General features: G+C 35.6%; 1 protein-coding gene across 2 annotated transcripts in view; it reads right to left on the bottom strand.

Annotated features, from left to right (window-relative positions):
• Nucleotides 1-1,613: 1,613 nt before the first annotated feature.
• Asta-r1 (allatostatin A receptor 1) overlaps nucleotides 1,614-15,657 on the bottom strand; it is a 74,041-nt gene continuing 59,997 nt past the window's right edge. For both annotated transcript variants that reach the window (XM_078179107.1, XM_078179109.1), the window contains exon 6: nucleotides 1,614-2,514. The gene's annotated coding sequence lies outside the window, so the exon portion shown is untranslated. The remainder of the gene's footprint in view (nucleotides 2,515-15,657) is intronic.

Below are 15,657 nucleotides of genomic sequence, written 5' to 3'. Positions count from 1 at the left end.
ACAGTTTCAATTTGCAGCTACGTTTTTAATAAAATTTTTGTTTTAAAAGTCTGGTTGGAAATGCAAAGACTCTACTAGTGTATTTATACAGTGTATTGCACTAACTATAGATCTATGACAGGACACGTTGAACATTAATTCTTTGACGTACCATTTGTTTTACAGTTATTTCGATTTTTCAATTGTAATAATTTCTTTTACAACATATTTCTTACAATAATTTTCTTTACAACAGAACAGAAACTTGATATATATTTTGTGCTCAAATTTCCTTGAATGTTTAAATATTGATAAGAAGTGATTAAAATTTTGTTTTAATTTTAAAGAACAGAATAACAATATACTTAACATACTTAATATACTTATATAAGCTATTATTGTAATTTTAATCACGAGTCAAACTCTTCAAAGTATAATAAAGAGTTAAAATATGATTTACGTGGCAAAAATTGTTCTTAAACATCCGCCAGTTAAAAATGTGTAAATATAGACGCATTTAAGGGATTTGCCACGACTTAGAAAATACGTCTCGGTCTAACAACGAGCGGAGAATTAATACGACCATTGTCCGCGCAGGGTTAAATAACTTACCTTGTTTCCTGGTTCCGCGTTCCTCGACACTGACGACGCGATTATAGAGAGTAGTGGTCACGATTTCGCTGAATTTCATTGGCTGGAACCCCGCCAACAATCTCCGGCCTCGTTGACCGTAACATTGAAGCTGGAAATATGATGGTGGCCGATCTGGCAGTAGAGATATGAACTAAAAAGTAATGGTAGAAATAAAATACATTACGCCGAACGTTCGCTTAGATAAACAAAAAAACCTAGAGAAAAAAGAATGGATTTTACTATGCGATAAAAAATACGATTCGCGGGAAAATCTTGTATGAAATTCATTCGAAAGTAAACTACGCAAAAAGGAAAGTGAAGAGTCAATTATAAGTATTTTTAAAAGGAAGTTAGGTTTAACTCGTTCACTATAATTAATGTTAGAAAATCTAAGATAGTAAACGAAGCTTGAGGTATACTTCTAGAGGATCGACGAATAATTTGAACATGATTGAGTTACACATACACCACCGACCAAAAGTTTAGAACTATTTATGAATATTTAAAAATTCATTTAAGTAAAAGTGATTAATAGATTTTGAAGATTTAAAATATTATTTGTAATTATAATATTTTGATACTGATACTAAATTGTCTTTTATTTTATTTTCTATAAAACGAACACAGAAATTTTAAAAGTTTGACTGTCACGTGACTCATATTTATGCGACAAAATTTATTTATCAGATTTAAAAATTAATATTTATACTAAACTATTACAATTATTTATATATATTACAACTATTACAATTTTCAAAATATAAAGTGTCACAAAGGAAATTTACGTCACAGAACATAATTTGTTAATTCAAAGCTCGAATAAAATACTGTAATTTTATAAAATTTTATAGGCTCTCAACGCGACAGTCAAAGAATCAAAGACCCACAATTTGACAATCCAGATTGTTTATTTAACAGCAATATACCTTTTCTAAGAGCGTTTCTAAATGAGAGGCCGGTCGTGTAGGCGCAATAATCGCCGAAAGAATTTCGAAACACGTATCGCTTTAGCGTCTTTATTGACATGCGTACTTTACAATTTGCATTCCGGACGGTTCCCGTAGGAACCCCGAAGTCTCGTTGAAACCTAACGACGGTCTTAAACCTACGTCGACTCACTGGAAAACGAACTTTTACATCGTGGATAGAGTTACTTTCGAAACGCGTCCCCATTCGGCCGATACACCGGCGATCACGGAAAGAGCACAGTGACTCGTCTGTCACGATCCGTGAATACCCGAGCGACACCGGCCGCCGTAGTTTCGCGGGAACGAACTTGTAATTGAAACGTTAAATCGTTCAGAACGCGGGCCGATCGGCCGCGGATAAGCTCTTTCATTTTCTTCACGGCCGCTGGACAAGCGGCGAGCCGAGCTCTCGTCTCTAAATGCTAGATTAGTAACCACACTTCTCGAACCTATTTAGTTTTAATTAAATTATTCTCGCTCGGTACTCTTTCTCACTCCCACTCTCTCTCTATATATATATCTTTCTCTCTCTCTCCCTCTCGTTCTCTGTCTTTCTTTCTATCTCTCAAATTCTCTCTTTCACAAGCGTTATGTACAGGATCCCGTCCTCTTTACAGCGTAAGCGTAAGTTCCACAGCGTTAATGACTATAAAATCGTTCACGTCTCGCGCGACAAGAACATGGCATCCGCCGATTTCGTCGTGCAAAACGTTCCTTCGAAAATCGGCCGGCTCCGCGCTCGTATTAATCGCAGTGTCACGGTCGCTAATTAGGAATATTAAACGTACGTCACCAGAAATGTTTCGCGGAACGGCGGATCGGTTTGTCGGGTGGCGCGCGAGTTTGTTCGCCGCTCGAAAACCGACCTGTTCGCACACGGACCACGAGGATACTCTTTTGTTTGGACGAATTTCGCTGCCACAGGATTCGCAATCTGAAACAAGAATAAAATTCGCGGATTTAGTGGCGGTTTGGTTGATATTTGGAACGCGGTGACATGTCGCCCGGCGGTGAACAGATATTTTTCTTCTTTTTAGAAAGCTTTGGGGGGCAGGATGGTATAGCTGACGTAGAAAATAGCAGTTTTGAAGGATAGCTGGTTATGGGAGAATGAGATTGTTGATCTTTGTGTAGAATAAAAATTGTGTGCATCAATTGCAAAATGTGGGAGCTAGTTGCATTTGGTTGTATTTTTTAGATAATATGGATAAATTGAAGTTAGTTTCTTTTAATCTTTTTAATATTCGTTGTTTGATGTTTCATCTATACAATTTTGCTATAGATGCATATAATGCATCTAATGGCTGGTTTTTCATCTAACGATTTAAATATTACGTGATTCGTATATTTATTTAATGTATATTTATTAGTAAGTAAAACAAAATGGAAGACTCCCTGCAGTACGAAAGAGAATATATTAATTAAAGAAATATATTAATTGCGCAATATTCTAACACTTCTCTGCCAACGTTAAACATTAAAAATTGCTATTTTCTTGTCATCTTAAGGCACGTCACATTATGGTAGTTTTATAAATTTTTAAAGTAAAAAGTAGTCTACGAATTTTATACGCTTATGACAAAAATATCTAAAAACTACTGTTCCTCCATTTTCAAATTAATAAAATCATTAAGAAAACAAATGAATGCCTATACAATTGATAAAATATACAATCGCTTGCAATCGCTGAAAATGCTTTTTATCTTACATAAAAATTCGCAATCTACTAATATTATCTTCTTCGATGAATTGATTTTTAATTTCAATCTTCTCACGATCCTAATTCTAAATATTTCGCATGAAACTGCATGTAAATTAGGTTATTAGTAACCAAGTTCCCCGAGAACGGAAACTTCCCGATTCTCAAGCAACTTCGTATACGGTGTTTCCTTACGCAGTAAGTATAATGCGCAGTTTCCTGATCATGTTACCAAAGTTAAAAAAGGAAACTATCTAAAAGGGAGCTATGTTTAATTTAGGATATTATGGTACGGAACGAAAATTTACTTAATATCTGTGAGAATTTTAGAAAGGAAGATTATTTAGAGCTTATTACGAGAGAAGTTCTATGTATCTAGGTTAATTTTGTAGTTTTCTTAATAATGGAATTAAGGAAAAATATAGTACATATTCTGTAATATATTTTAATATTATTTATTTTCTAATCATCCATTGCAACTATGACACAAAATTGAAGACAAAAAACATGCAAGAGAATGTGTAAATGTTATAATAATTTCTTTTTCAACCTCTTCAGGCATGAATTTTTCATACTAGAGAACAATCTACTTAACTGTTTCTATTTTATTTATCATCCGTTTCATTTCGTTCGATGAGTTTTTTCCGATATTGCTAAAGGTTTGTTAAATATTAAATATTCAAAAATATGTTAAATTATATAGCGAATAGTCTTTCATCTGATTCTCATTTTCTTTATCCTGAAAATAACCATAATTTTAAGAAAACTAAGCGTACACTTGTCGGTATCCCTCGAAAGATTAATGATCGAAAGAAATACATATCACTTTCGATCATTTAAAAATATGGACGTCGTCGACATAATTCGAGTTTGGTACAGCAATTTTTCGCGGTCGGGACACGTCGTTTCCACTTAATGGGTTAAGTAAAAAGACAAATGAATGTTTTAGTCGAAGAACGTAGGGGAGGGAAGTCGCGTCAAAGGGAAAGTAGGACATCGCGTAACAAACGGTTTGAAAAATGCCGGGGAAACGTCGCGGAAACTGCCCCCCCCCCCCCCCCTCGCAACAAAACAGAAATTAATCCGCCCCCGCTTTTGTGTCCCTCAAAAGGTCTAGAGGGAATAGAAAATAACGATTCCCGTCATTTATTGCTGTCGCAAAGGCACCGAACGGGGAAACGCCTGTGCGGAATAATCTGTAAGAGTGACTCTCCTGACGTTGAACAAGTCTCTTTCATGCTGCCGCGAGAAGGAGAAGAACCTTGAACAACCGCGTTGCATGGGAGGCTGCGTTTCCTGCACATGTTTAACAGCCCGACAAAGAGTGCATTCGTTTCTGACGGGAAAACGGTATTTACAGGGTGTGCTTTAACGGCTGCTATTTCGGATTACACCCAAACTTCCAGCGAAACCATAGAGGAACACTGCTGAACTATTATTATAACATCTATTACAGATATTTTGCCATCTAGTTTCTATTGCCGGAATAATGTTAGACACTCGGGAATCGTAAAAGCTAATGGATTACGTTGTACATGTTCTTACCGTGGAACTCTGACGTAACTGTTAACACTTTGCACTCGTAGCGTTCTTGACTGGATATCTCAAATAATTTTCCTGGCTTCTAGTATTTCCATTTTATATAACAAATTTCATTCTATGCATATGAAATTGGGTCTTATGACTCATATAACAATTACACTTTCAACAAATTTTTCAATCTAAACTTTAGCGATAAGAATCATTTTGGAACGTGTTACAACAATATTAATGGCGCCGCAGTGTCGCCACTCGAGTACAAAGGATTAATAGTAAAGGTAATATGTCCAACAAATTTTGTACGAAGATGAGGCAATTTTCAATTATCTAATCGCGTATCAATTATTACGAATTTTTAATATTGTATTACGTAATACAGCATGAGGTAATATGTTATTAACATCCTCACATTTGTCCGCACCAACAAAACTGAAAAATTTAGCAAATTCAACCAGAGCACCCTATAAATGAATTAAACCGAGCCACCGCTTCCCTTTCCTTTTCCGGCGTTTTTCTTTCATCCGTGGCAATTTGCTTCCCCGTTGCCCAGCTCGCCGAATATTTCCCAACGAAAGCATTGTTTGCGCAACAAGTATTCCCGGCAGCACTTCCGGCGTCAACAAATAACATTCCCGACGGTCCCGGATCGAGCAGAGAGGGAGGCAACGTCCCGTGGTCAAACAGCCAAAGTCCCGTCGAGCATCAATCAAAACAATCCCAAAACCAAAGACAACGGTGGCGGCTTCCAAATAGAGTAAGAGTAAGAGAGAAAGAGAGAGAGAGAGGAGCGCTCGCTCCCACGGGAATTCGAAACAGAAATAGCCGGCGAGCCATTACGAATTATTATTGGTTCCCATCGGACGGAAATAATTCGAGGGGACCCGCGGTCCGTTCTGAAAATAGCGGATCAGAGAGGTTGGATTCCGAAGGAGGGTCGGCGCGCAGGCGGCGGCCGATTGAACAATTTTCAGCGTCCATTTTGCCCGTCGTATCGCCAAAGTAGCACGCAAGTGTCGGGAAAAGTGGGCAGAGACCCGATGATGGGTACACAGATCGATGACGGGGAGGCGCAAGAAAGATAACCGGCCAAAGATGGAAGAGAGACTGAAGACTCCGCGGGAAGAGTGAAAGCGGAGACGGTACCGTCGCGCGGACAAGGCCGGGGCTGAGGCGGGGGTTGGTGCGCGCTAGCTGCACACAGCCCTCTTACTTGTCGAGCGAAGTTTTCCGCTGGTTTCACGGCTTGGCCTACTTCGGAGGAGCCTCCTAACCCAGAACCACGATGTGGACACGTCGCGCACTGTGACGGATCGCCGGACCGACCGGACGAGAATCATTTCGCGGGGCTAAACGCTTCATTTTTGGCGCCGATCAGAAAAAAAACCAATACTACAACCAGTAGTTACCGTTTCTCAAACATAATTCACTTTGTAATTATCGAATAAGGCCTATTAAATTATTCAAATTCAATTAATTATTTATCTGTCATTTTTTCTAAATTAATAATGTAAAAGATTACTTTAAGGCTGTCCTTAACCCCTTGCAGTATAATAACGAGTCTTATAGTATACTAACTCTTATAGTATACTAACGATTCTGCAGTATAATAGCACTAATTTATTTCAAATCGAAAGCAAATTTCATTTTTCTATTATCAAAGTATAGAAACGAAAGTAAATGGCAATACAAGAAACAAGAATTATCTATTCCTATTAAAGAAATTATTAAGAATAAATAAATGCTAATTAACACAGCACGAAAGAGATCAGAGTGCAAGGGGTTAATATTTTCCTTAGTAGGACCAGATAATTTCTTCTAAATCGAAATCAATTTGAATTTTTCTATTATCAAAGTTTAGAAACGGAAATAAATAGACAATGCAAGGAAGAAAAATTATATAAAATATAATTATATTATATTATAATATTATATAAATAATATTCATATTTATTAAATCTGGCATGGAATCTTCATCACGAGTCTGACTCGTTATTATAGTGCAAAGGGTTAAAATATCAAGAAAATATTTCAACTTTTTGACGTTGAAAGATTCAATCTCAAATGTAATAACAAGAAATGTAATAACAAATAATAACAAGAAAATTCATTCTCTCCATGAGAACTGTAATTGAACAGCTCAATTTGTCGTTGCAAAATGTTCGGTGTACAATGTTCCAAATTGTTGATAACTCGACGAGAATCGTGAAAAGAAACGCGCAGGGAAAAGGAGATGCCTAGGTGGTACGTGAATGGCGTCATTATAGCATTAGTATGGCGTCACTACGGCGTCGTAAGGGGGATGACGACACCATGGAACGTCTTTCTGATCCGACGTCGTAAACATTCATTTCGCGTTGGGCACCCTGCAAGGGCGGTTACCGAGGAACGACCGACCCGGTAAAATAAAGACTCGTGCTTTAAATTAGCTCTCTATTGAATGGAAGACAAACGGCTGGATGGCAAAGGGTCGCCGAACATTCATTTCGGGGACACCGTGGCCGGGCCGCGCGGCCACCGTTGATACACAACGGTGTTCAGGGCAAATATTTCACGGGTAAACGAAGGGTTTGTAATTAACGCGATCAAGTAGTTCCGCCCTTATGCCTAGATACGCCGGCGCGGATGGATGTGTACCCCGGGCAAATTAATATTGTCACATATTGAAACCGTAATTAGTCTCGCAACGTGTTTGATGTGAGCAGATTAGGGGTGTATCAGCCGCCCGAGCGTGCGCCGGCCGTGTCGAGTGGAAATTGACGGGGACAGTTTTCGATTAGCCCTTTTTCGATTTACGCGCCCGATGGGCTCGTTTATTAATTTCGACGATGCCCGGTTAATCCACTGAATAAATTATCAATTATCCGTTCATGAGAAAAATTGATTGTTTCAGTGAGAAGCGGTGAAGGCGTTTAAGGAATTTACGCGGATCGTTGCATTATTTTTAACTTGTTGGAATTGTTAAGAAATTTTAAAAGACGAATAATATTTATTTTATATAAAAATAGACAGATTAATAATCATCAACAGAAATTAGTAAAAAAGTATGTCCTAGATTCAAGAACATTATTCTCCACTCGAATTACACTTTAAGAAAACATAATTACAGCTAAATCTTTTTAGTTCTCAATGATATCATAGAACAATTTTTAATTATGATTCAATAGGTAACTATATGATTTTACTATACCGTACATGACTATATATGATGTTAAGGTAACTATACAAATTTAAGGTCAATATATGATTTTGACTATATATGATTTTAAATGAACTGTACAAATTTTAGAACTTCAACGATTATTATTCTTCCCTGAACACCTTTTGCAAAAAATAACGGAACATCAGCAACCAATATCTCGAGAATTACCCCACATATTCGCCATGAGGTTTCGCGCGATAAAGAATCGTATCGATTGCGTCCCAGACAATCAGACAAAAGGCGCACGGTCCCGCAGGCATGGAATGCATCGCCATAATTCCCTGCAGCCTCTTTTTCTGCACGGTGCTTTGAACGTTACTTGCAGAATTTCAAGAGTAATTGCATGTTTCACGGGCTTCAAAAGACCAGCCCTGGGTGATTACGAGGAATATATCCGCGATAAAATTTTTTCGAATATTATAAACGAGGGAAATCGACGAGGCTGCTCGGAAACTGAAGTACTCTTTGCTGAATTAATCGAATGTGTTTATTAAAACGAACTTGTACGATCGAGTCGAGCTATTAATTGCAATCCTCAACGGTTATAATGTATTAAATTATTGATTGCATTCTAATAAACTCTTCACTTTATTATAATTAATTCATCAGTGTATGATAATTAATTGTTCGTTCAATTGTATTAAAGTATTCATTTTATTGAAGTAAATTATTCATTTCATTATAGTAAATTCGTTGTTGCATTGCAATAAATTCTTCGTTGAATTTTAATAAATTGTATAATTAATTGTTGTATTAATTTTATTACATTAAATTACTCATTTCATTATAGTAAATTCTTTGCTATATCACAATAAATTCTTCGTCAAACTGTAATCAATTATTTATTTTATTATAATAAATATTTCATAAATTTTTAGACAAATAATAAGAAAATGATTATTAATGAGAAACAGTCATTTCCAACAAATATTTAATTGCACAATCGAGTCTCTGTTTTCGAAAGACTGAAATATTTCGACGAAGCTCGAGATAAATTAAATCTCGTGATAAAACAATACGACGGCTCTTGGGGGCTCGATAAGTTTGGAAGCTGAAGCAATTCAAGGCGGTAGAAAAAGAGAATCGTCGACGGCGCGAAGAGGAGCGGGATCGGTTGATTGAGGTCTTTAGAAAAATAAACCGTGTGCCTGAGCTAATTCCCACCGGAAGTCACGACAAAAGCAAGGTGAACGTCTAAATCTATTTTTAGGTATCGCCGATGACTCATTCGGCAGCCGACCGCCGAGTACAAGCACTTTCCATTAAGCGTCACCCTACTTTTCCCATTCAGCGTTAATTCCATGTGAATTCGTTTACTGTTTCCAAGTCCTCCTCCTCCTCCGTCGCCGGCTTCGTCGTCGCCGTCGTTCGTCGTCGTTCGTCGTCCAACTTCTGGCCCCTATTTCGGCCGGCTCTGTTTACCGGCAGCCAAAGACGCTTTCAAGGATGAAATCGTACTATGATTACGGAGCAACTCTCGCGCGCAATTCGAGACGATTCAATATTGGAACGGTATCAGGTTTTAGCACTCCTTCGGGTTGCTTTTAAGCGACACCAATCGCACGTTAACCTGCTTCCTGAAAACTCCTCGAGACGACATTGTTCCACGGCTATTCGCTTTTACCCGGCTAACTGTGTCGAATCTCGGGAATTTTCGTTACGTGTTTTATAAATACGAGAGATAGGATCGACTTCGCGGTGAATTCAGTGCAATTTTGTATTATACATTGTGATCGTTATTGATGGAAAAAGGATGTTGTAACGTAAGCTGTATAATGTGAGATAATTGCCTTTTGAGACTATTTTAACTTAAATGTTCATTAACTATATTGTTAAATATATATATATAATATATTGATTAAGAATATAGCTATATTGATTATCTATATATAATATATTGATTAAATATATAAACGTAATTTTAATGCGACTAAAAATTATTAATGTTACTCAGCTACCAACACTGAATAATTGCGCTCTGGATCTTCATGTAAAACACTAATTTTCAAAATAATTCTAAGAAACAGAAATGAAATAAAAATGTAATAACGCTACCAATAAATTATAGCATTGATAAAGTAAATGGGAAAATATAAATCGTTTCTTTTAATAGTTTTAATGAGGTGAAAATAGTGTAATGAAATTATTAAATTCCTCTTGTGTCTTCGCAATTTTATGTAGCAGCATATTTATAACAATTTCGTATACCAGTTTATTAATATTGAAAATCAGGCTGTCTTCTTGTCGTAGTATGATTTATTTCGTTTACTTCTACTGTTACGACATTAATATACATGATGTACAGTAACAGTAACAATTTATTAGAAAAAGTATATAATTTCTTCGTACCTGCAAAATGAATAAAAAATGAGAAAAAGGAGAATATTGTATGAATAAAATATTAATTCAAGATCAACTTTAGAATATTTTTAAATCAATCATATCACTTATCTTGTTAAAAAAGAAACAATTTAATACTGATAAAATGACACTAAAAGCTTCGTGAAAATTATGAAGCATAAAACTCGAGAAGAAACGAGTGTAAAACGGTGACGCAGTCTGTCATAAGAATTTTAATAATGTTTTAAAACTGTCAACAGTCGGAATAAAAAACACGTCGCGCAATAATTTCCTCTTTGAAGTTGCAACTGCGTTAATAATAATAAAAGAAAAAATAGTTGGTCGAGACGATTCCGATCGCCGACGATATTGTTTTTGACTAATGCACGGGATCCTGAGTTTGTATGTTTTAATCTCGCGGCATCTATTTCGACGTGAACCCCGGGAGTGATGTACGACGGCTGAAGGAAGCTGACAGGAACACAGGTTGACAGTGCTGATAATAGGGCGGGCAGAAGACAAATGTAGTGTCTACATAAAGCCGTCTACGTAAAGGTATTCCCGGCCCGATGCTAGCTAATGACACTGGCTCTGATGTTCGGGATATATGAATATTGCGCAATCGCGTCTCTACGGTAGTCTGACTTATCATTGACAACTTTACGACCAACGGCACGGGGCCCAGGTGACACTGCATTACGGACACGGGCTGGTTTCCGGTGCGGTTGACAGTTTTTCATCCGCGAAAATGTGTCGCGCGAATGGAACCGTAAATAAGGAGACGAACTACAGCGTGGGCGGCTGATAAATTGCTACGTCCCTGGAAAATAAAATGCAGCAGGTATATCCAATCATTTTAACGTCGACGCCTCTGCGATCGGTTCGACCAACTCGATTCGATGCTTTGATAACGCAGATTACTCGTAGAAAAGTTAAAATAAAAATAATTTATTAATTGCATTATGTTTAAGTAAAAGATATTGTTATTGTGTAAAATAGTAGGAGAAATAGTTAAATTGTCTGTTAATCTATAATTACTCGGTTATTAAAAGTGAGTTTAGCAAAAAATTTTGGGTCAATTGACAATTTAATTAACTTATTTTTCTTACTGAACTTCGATTATTTTTATTTTCTTTATTATAGATTAATTTTAAAGCTTCTTCGTTTCTTTTGCAAAATGAAATAAAAATTTCTATAATATAAGTTGGAATATTCCTTTTTTTTTAAATTTATTGCGTTGATGTGAAAAATGGAATGTAATGCAGCGAAAATTCTGTAACTTGCTATGTTGACATAGCAATAAAAATTATTATATACATGGAGTATAATGGAAACACGGGTAATTACAGGCGAACTCTAATTAGACAATTTGTGGTCAATAGATTAAAACTTGACACAGGGGGTTCGCTAACTACGCTTTAGTACCTGAGCCTGTTAATGAAGTGATTTTAAAATCACGAGAACGCGAGCAATTCAATTTCAGGGCGAATTAAATTAACATAACGAAGACATTTCCGTAGTAAACAAAAATAAAATATAGTTCGAGGTGAAGTCTTTTAAGAACGAAGATAAACGAAGATAAACGAAGATTGAAGAACTTCGATATAAAAAATATAACCAACAGAAGAAACCAGAATTGAGAATCTTAAATAAAAATTATTTGTTGTTAAGTAATTTAAGTAAAACATAGAAATAATTACTGATTATTTATATAGATCAAATCAAATTATTTGCGAAACAATTTCGACGGTCTCTTAACTTAGTGAAAGATTTTATTATTACTTGCAAAAGAAATATTCATTTAATTTGTAAATTGATATTTATTTGTTATATTATAAGTTATATTTTGTTATATTATTTCTCATATCTTGTTATATTATTTGTTGCATTTTCTTACATTATTTGCTACACTTTGTTACATTATTTGTTATTTGCCCGACTCTGGACAAAATGCACTTCATAAACGATGTCCCGTGGACGCAAAAAAGATTGAATTTCAACGGGGAAAAGGGAAGAAAAACGGAATCATAAAGTTCCATAATTATTCCGTCACGTTCAATACAGTTTCAATAAGGTACGGAGAATTTTACTCAGAAATCACCGCGTAACTTTCTCCGCGAATAAATTAAACGTAATTTGAGACTATTTAAAAGCACCATTACTGTTCCCTTTCACGAGGACCCGGGTCCGGTTCCATTTACCGAAAGTGGTCCCTTTGGAATGCAAATGGACCGCCTTCGTTTCGCACCGCACCCGCCTAAAGCGTTACAAACCAGCGGCTATTGTAAATCACTACAGTCTGTAAACAACACGGCGAACTCTTTCCGCAATGCACGGTCAAATTCCTGCTCGGCGGCCAAGCAACTTGAGAATGGTCCATTAAGGAACGGACCCGGGAATTTATATTTCTCGAGAAGCACGCCAATAACGCGCGAAATGTTCGAATGCTGTGTGCCAGATAATCTGAATCGTGCTATTGTTACACGTACGATAGTAAACCGAACGAAATTGACAAATTCTTGCCTTTAAAAGAAACTGTAACCTATGTACACTCTACGCAATTGATATCTTAGTATGAAATATAAATATTTAATTCTATTAGAATGAATAGCTAAAGTCATCTACTTTATAATAGAAAGTTAATTTATATGAAAAGTTCATACAATAGAAATTAAATTCACATGCAAAGTAATACAAATTAAGCTCCCATAAAAATAATGGAAATGAAACTCATCTACAGATCTGTAATATAAATTAACTATTATATATATTTTATTATGAATTTGTGTATGAATTTAATTTCTATTATAAATTTGTATTTTCCTAAACATTTATAACGTTTATGTTCTTACACAATTTTACATAATTATACACATAATCTTATCACCTGTAAGACCATATAGAACCCTTCAAGCAACGTAAAGACATTAAATAGCTCAAAGCACCCTAAACAAGACAGCCCTTTGAAATTCCGAGTCCGCGAGCATCCGAATTTAGTGCAATGTATTTCTATGCATAATAATTCTGGAAATTAAGTAACAGTAATCCTTGGTTGATGGATAGGGTACATTCTAGCTTAACGAGGGTCGTTACTGCAGCGGGAAATGATGGACTTACTTGAAATAGAACGATTATGTTAGATTATTGACATTCTTATTCAGCTATCCTATAAATATGAATTTATAGTTTATCGTATTGGAATATCGAACAAAACATTTCATTATGAAAATATTAATTTTAACCGTAAATTTGAAATAATTTCTCTGGTTCATAGTATTTCCATTCTATATGATAAAATGCATTATTATAAAAATTAATTCTTGTGGCTCCTATCAACAGTTTTACTATTTAATAATATTTTTAATCTAAGCTTTATTGATAGAAAAATTATCTTGTAACGTGTCAGGTAGTACAATATCTACGACAATAAATATTAGATATTCATACGTAACAAATGATTTTAAACGTCGCATACAAATATTTATCGCATTAAATAATTCAACCGTTTCGCATAACAGGACACTTGTCGAATTTAACATCTGCACGATGGAATATTTTTTCTGAACGCAAAGCTGCGTCACACAGATTGCAGATATTTATGCGACCGCTGATTCCGCTTGCCAATTTAACGTAGCCGTAATTAAACAAACATTCATCGCATTGTCCCAAAAAAATGGACAAAAGCTTTCCCCGGTTATTATTTTAATTCCGCGTTTTAATAAATTTTGCATATCCGCGGACGTTTTAAATGCGGCAGATTCGCGGCGTGATAATGAAATTTGTATTACACTGAAAAATGAGAAGGCTCTCTCGGCTCGCCGAGCTTAATAGAATAACAATGCGTTTAATATTTGCAGGTTTCCTTCGTGCTCGAACGAAGCGCGTCTCGGAATTCGATGAGAACACGGCTTTATCTTGAATTGAAGTGATCGAATTATTCTCGCGGCGGTTTCTCGTGGTCGACTTATTCCGATAGATTGCGCAACCGAGCGCCCGTATTATTTCAATACGAGGAAGATAATATGAAAAGGAATGTTTGAAACTGTACGAAGAAGTTTTATGCAAAAGTTGTGTGCAAAGACTGTGCGGAATACAAGTTATGCGAGGATATAATACTTTGTTTAATAGCTTTGATTAAATGAAATTGTAGAACGAGGTTTTCAAGCTCCTTTTGTATCTTAATTACTTGTTTCACTATACTATAACTATTTATAACTATAATTGACAATTATTTGTAACAATAATTTGTAACATTATTTAGTAAACTAGTCTTTTAAACATGATACAAAAATTCAACCCCTTTGGTCCAATTTTGAAATAATTTTCCATTTAAAAGTGTCTATATATAATTGTCCACTACTGTAGATGCATTTCCAATAAATTTCAATTGCTTCATTAATCAACAAATATAATGTTATGTAATATTAAAAAGAAGGGAGTAAAAGCTTTATGTAAAATAGAAGCGTAACACTGGAATATAAGTTTGTGGGAAACGCGACGTAGGCTGTTACAAGTGGTCAATTTATTCCGATAGATTGCACAACTGGCGCTACTAGCTGGTCGAGAGAGCGAGAGAGAGACAGAGGGTGAGAGAGAGAGAGAAAGTTTGAAATTGTCCCGATGGCGAAATTACCGATTGCGTAACGATGTAAGAGCTTTCCCGAGCGGGAAATTAAAATTTACGCTGCCCGCGGGGTGTTAGCGTGCAACCAATCGCGGCACATTAATGAACTGGCGTCAATGTAATTATACCATTAAAACCATAATCCAATAAACACATCTCGACCAGCGCAAAATTCGAAGTTATAATTATTTTTGCGCCTGGTGGATCGACGATGGAAAACTTTCGCGATAATTAGTCAATTTTTGAATCAATTTTCGTGGATCTCGACAAACATAATTTCAAAAGCGAGTAACTCATTTCTATGGTGTATGTTCATATTACAGATTTAATTAATTGTAAATTCAAGAAGGATAATTACTGTGAAATGGAGATTTACTGAAACACTGTTCAGGGTTTTATAATGAAAATCGTAGTATGAAACGTTCATTTATTAATATACTTTATTATATTATTAATCTATTCATCTGTTACTATTATTATTAAATTACTATTGAATTACTATTAAATGAAGCTGCAATTTTATTGTAGCGCAGTTATATTTACAATTTCCAAAGAAATCAATATGCACACAAAATATTGTATGAAACACACAAAATTAAAAGTAGGATAAGCTAAGGGACATATATCAATTGAATTTTTATTATAAATTTACATATGAATTAAATTTTGAATATCT

Source organism: Augochlora pura, chromosome 4 (assembly GCF_028453695.1).
Source record: "Augochlora pura isolate Apur16 chromosome 4, APUR_v2.2.1, whole genome shotgun sequence".
Lineage (NCBI taxonomy): Eukaryota > Metazoa > Arthropoda > Insecta > Hymenoptera > Halictidae > Augochlora > Augochlora pura.
The sequence above is the reverse complement of the archived record's forward strand: the minus strand, read 5'-3'. Positions and strand labels throughout refer to the sequence as shown.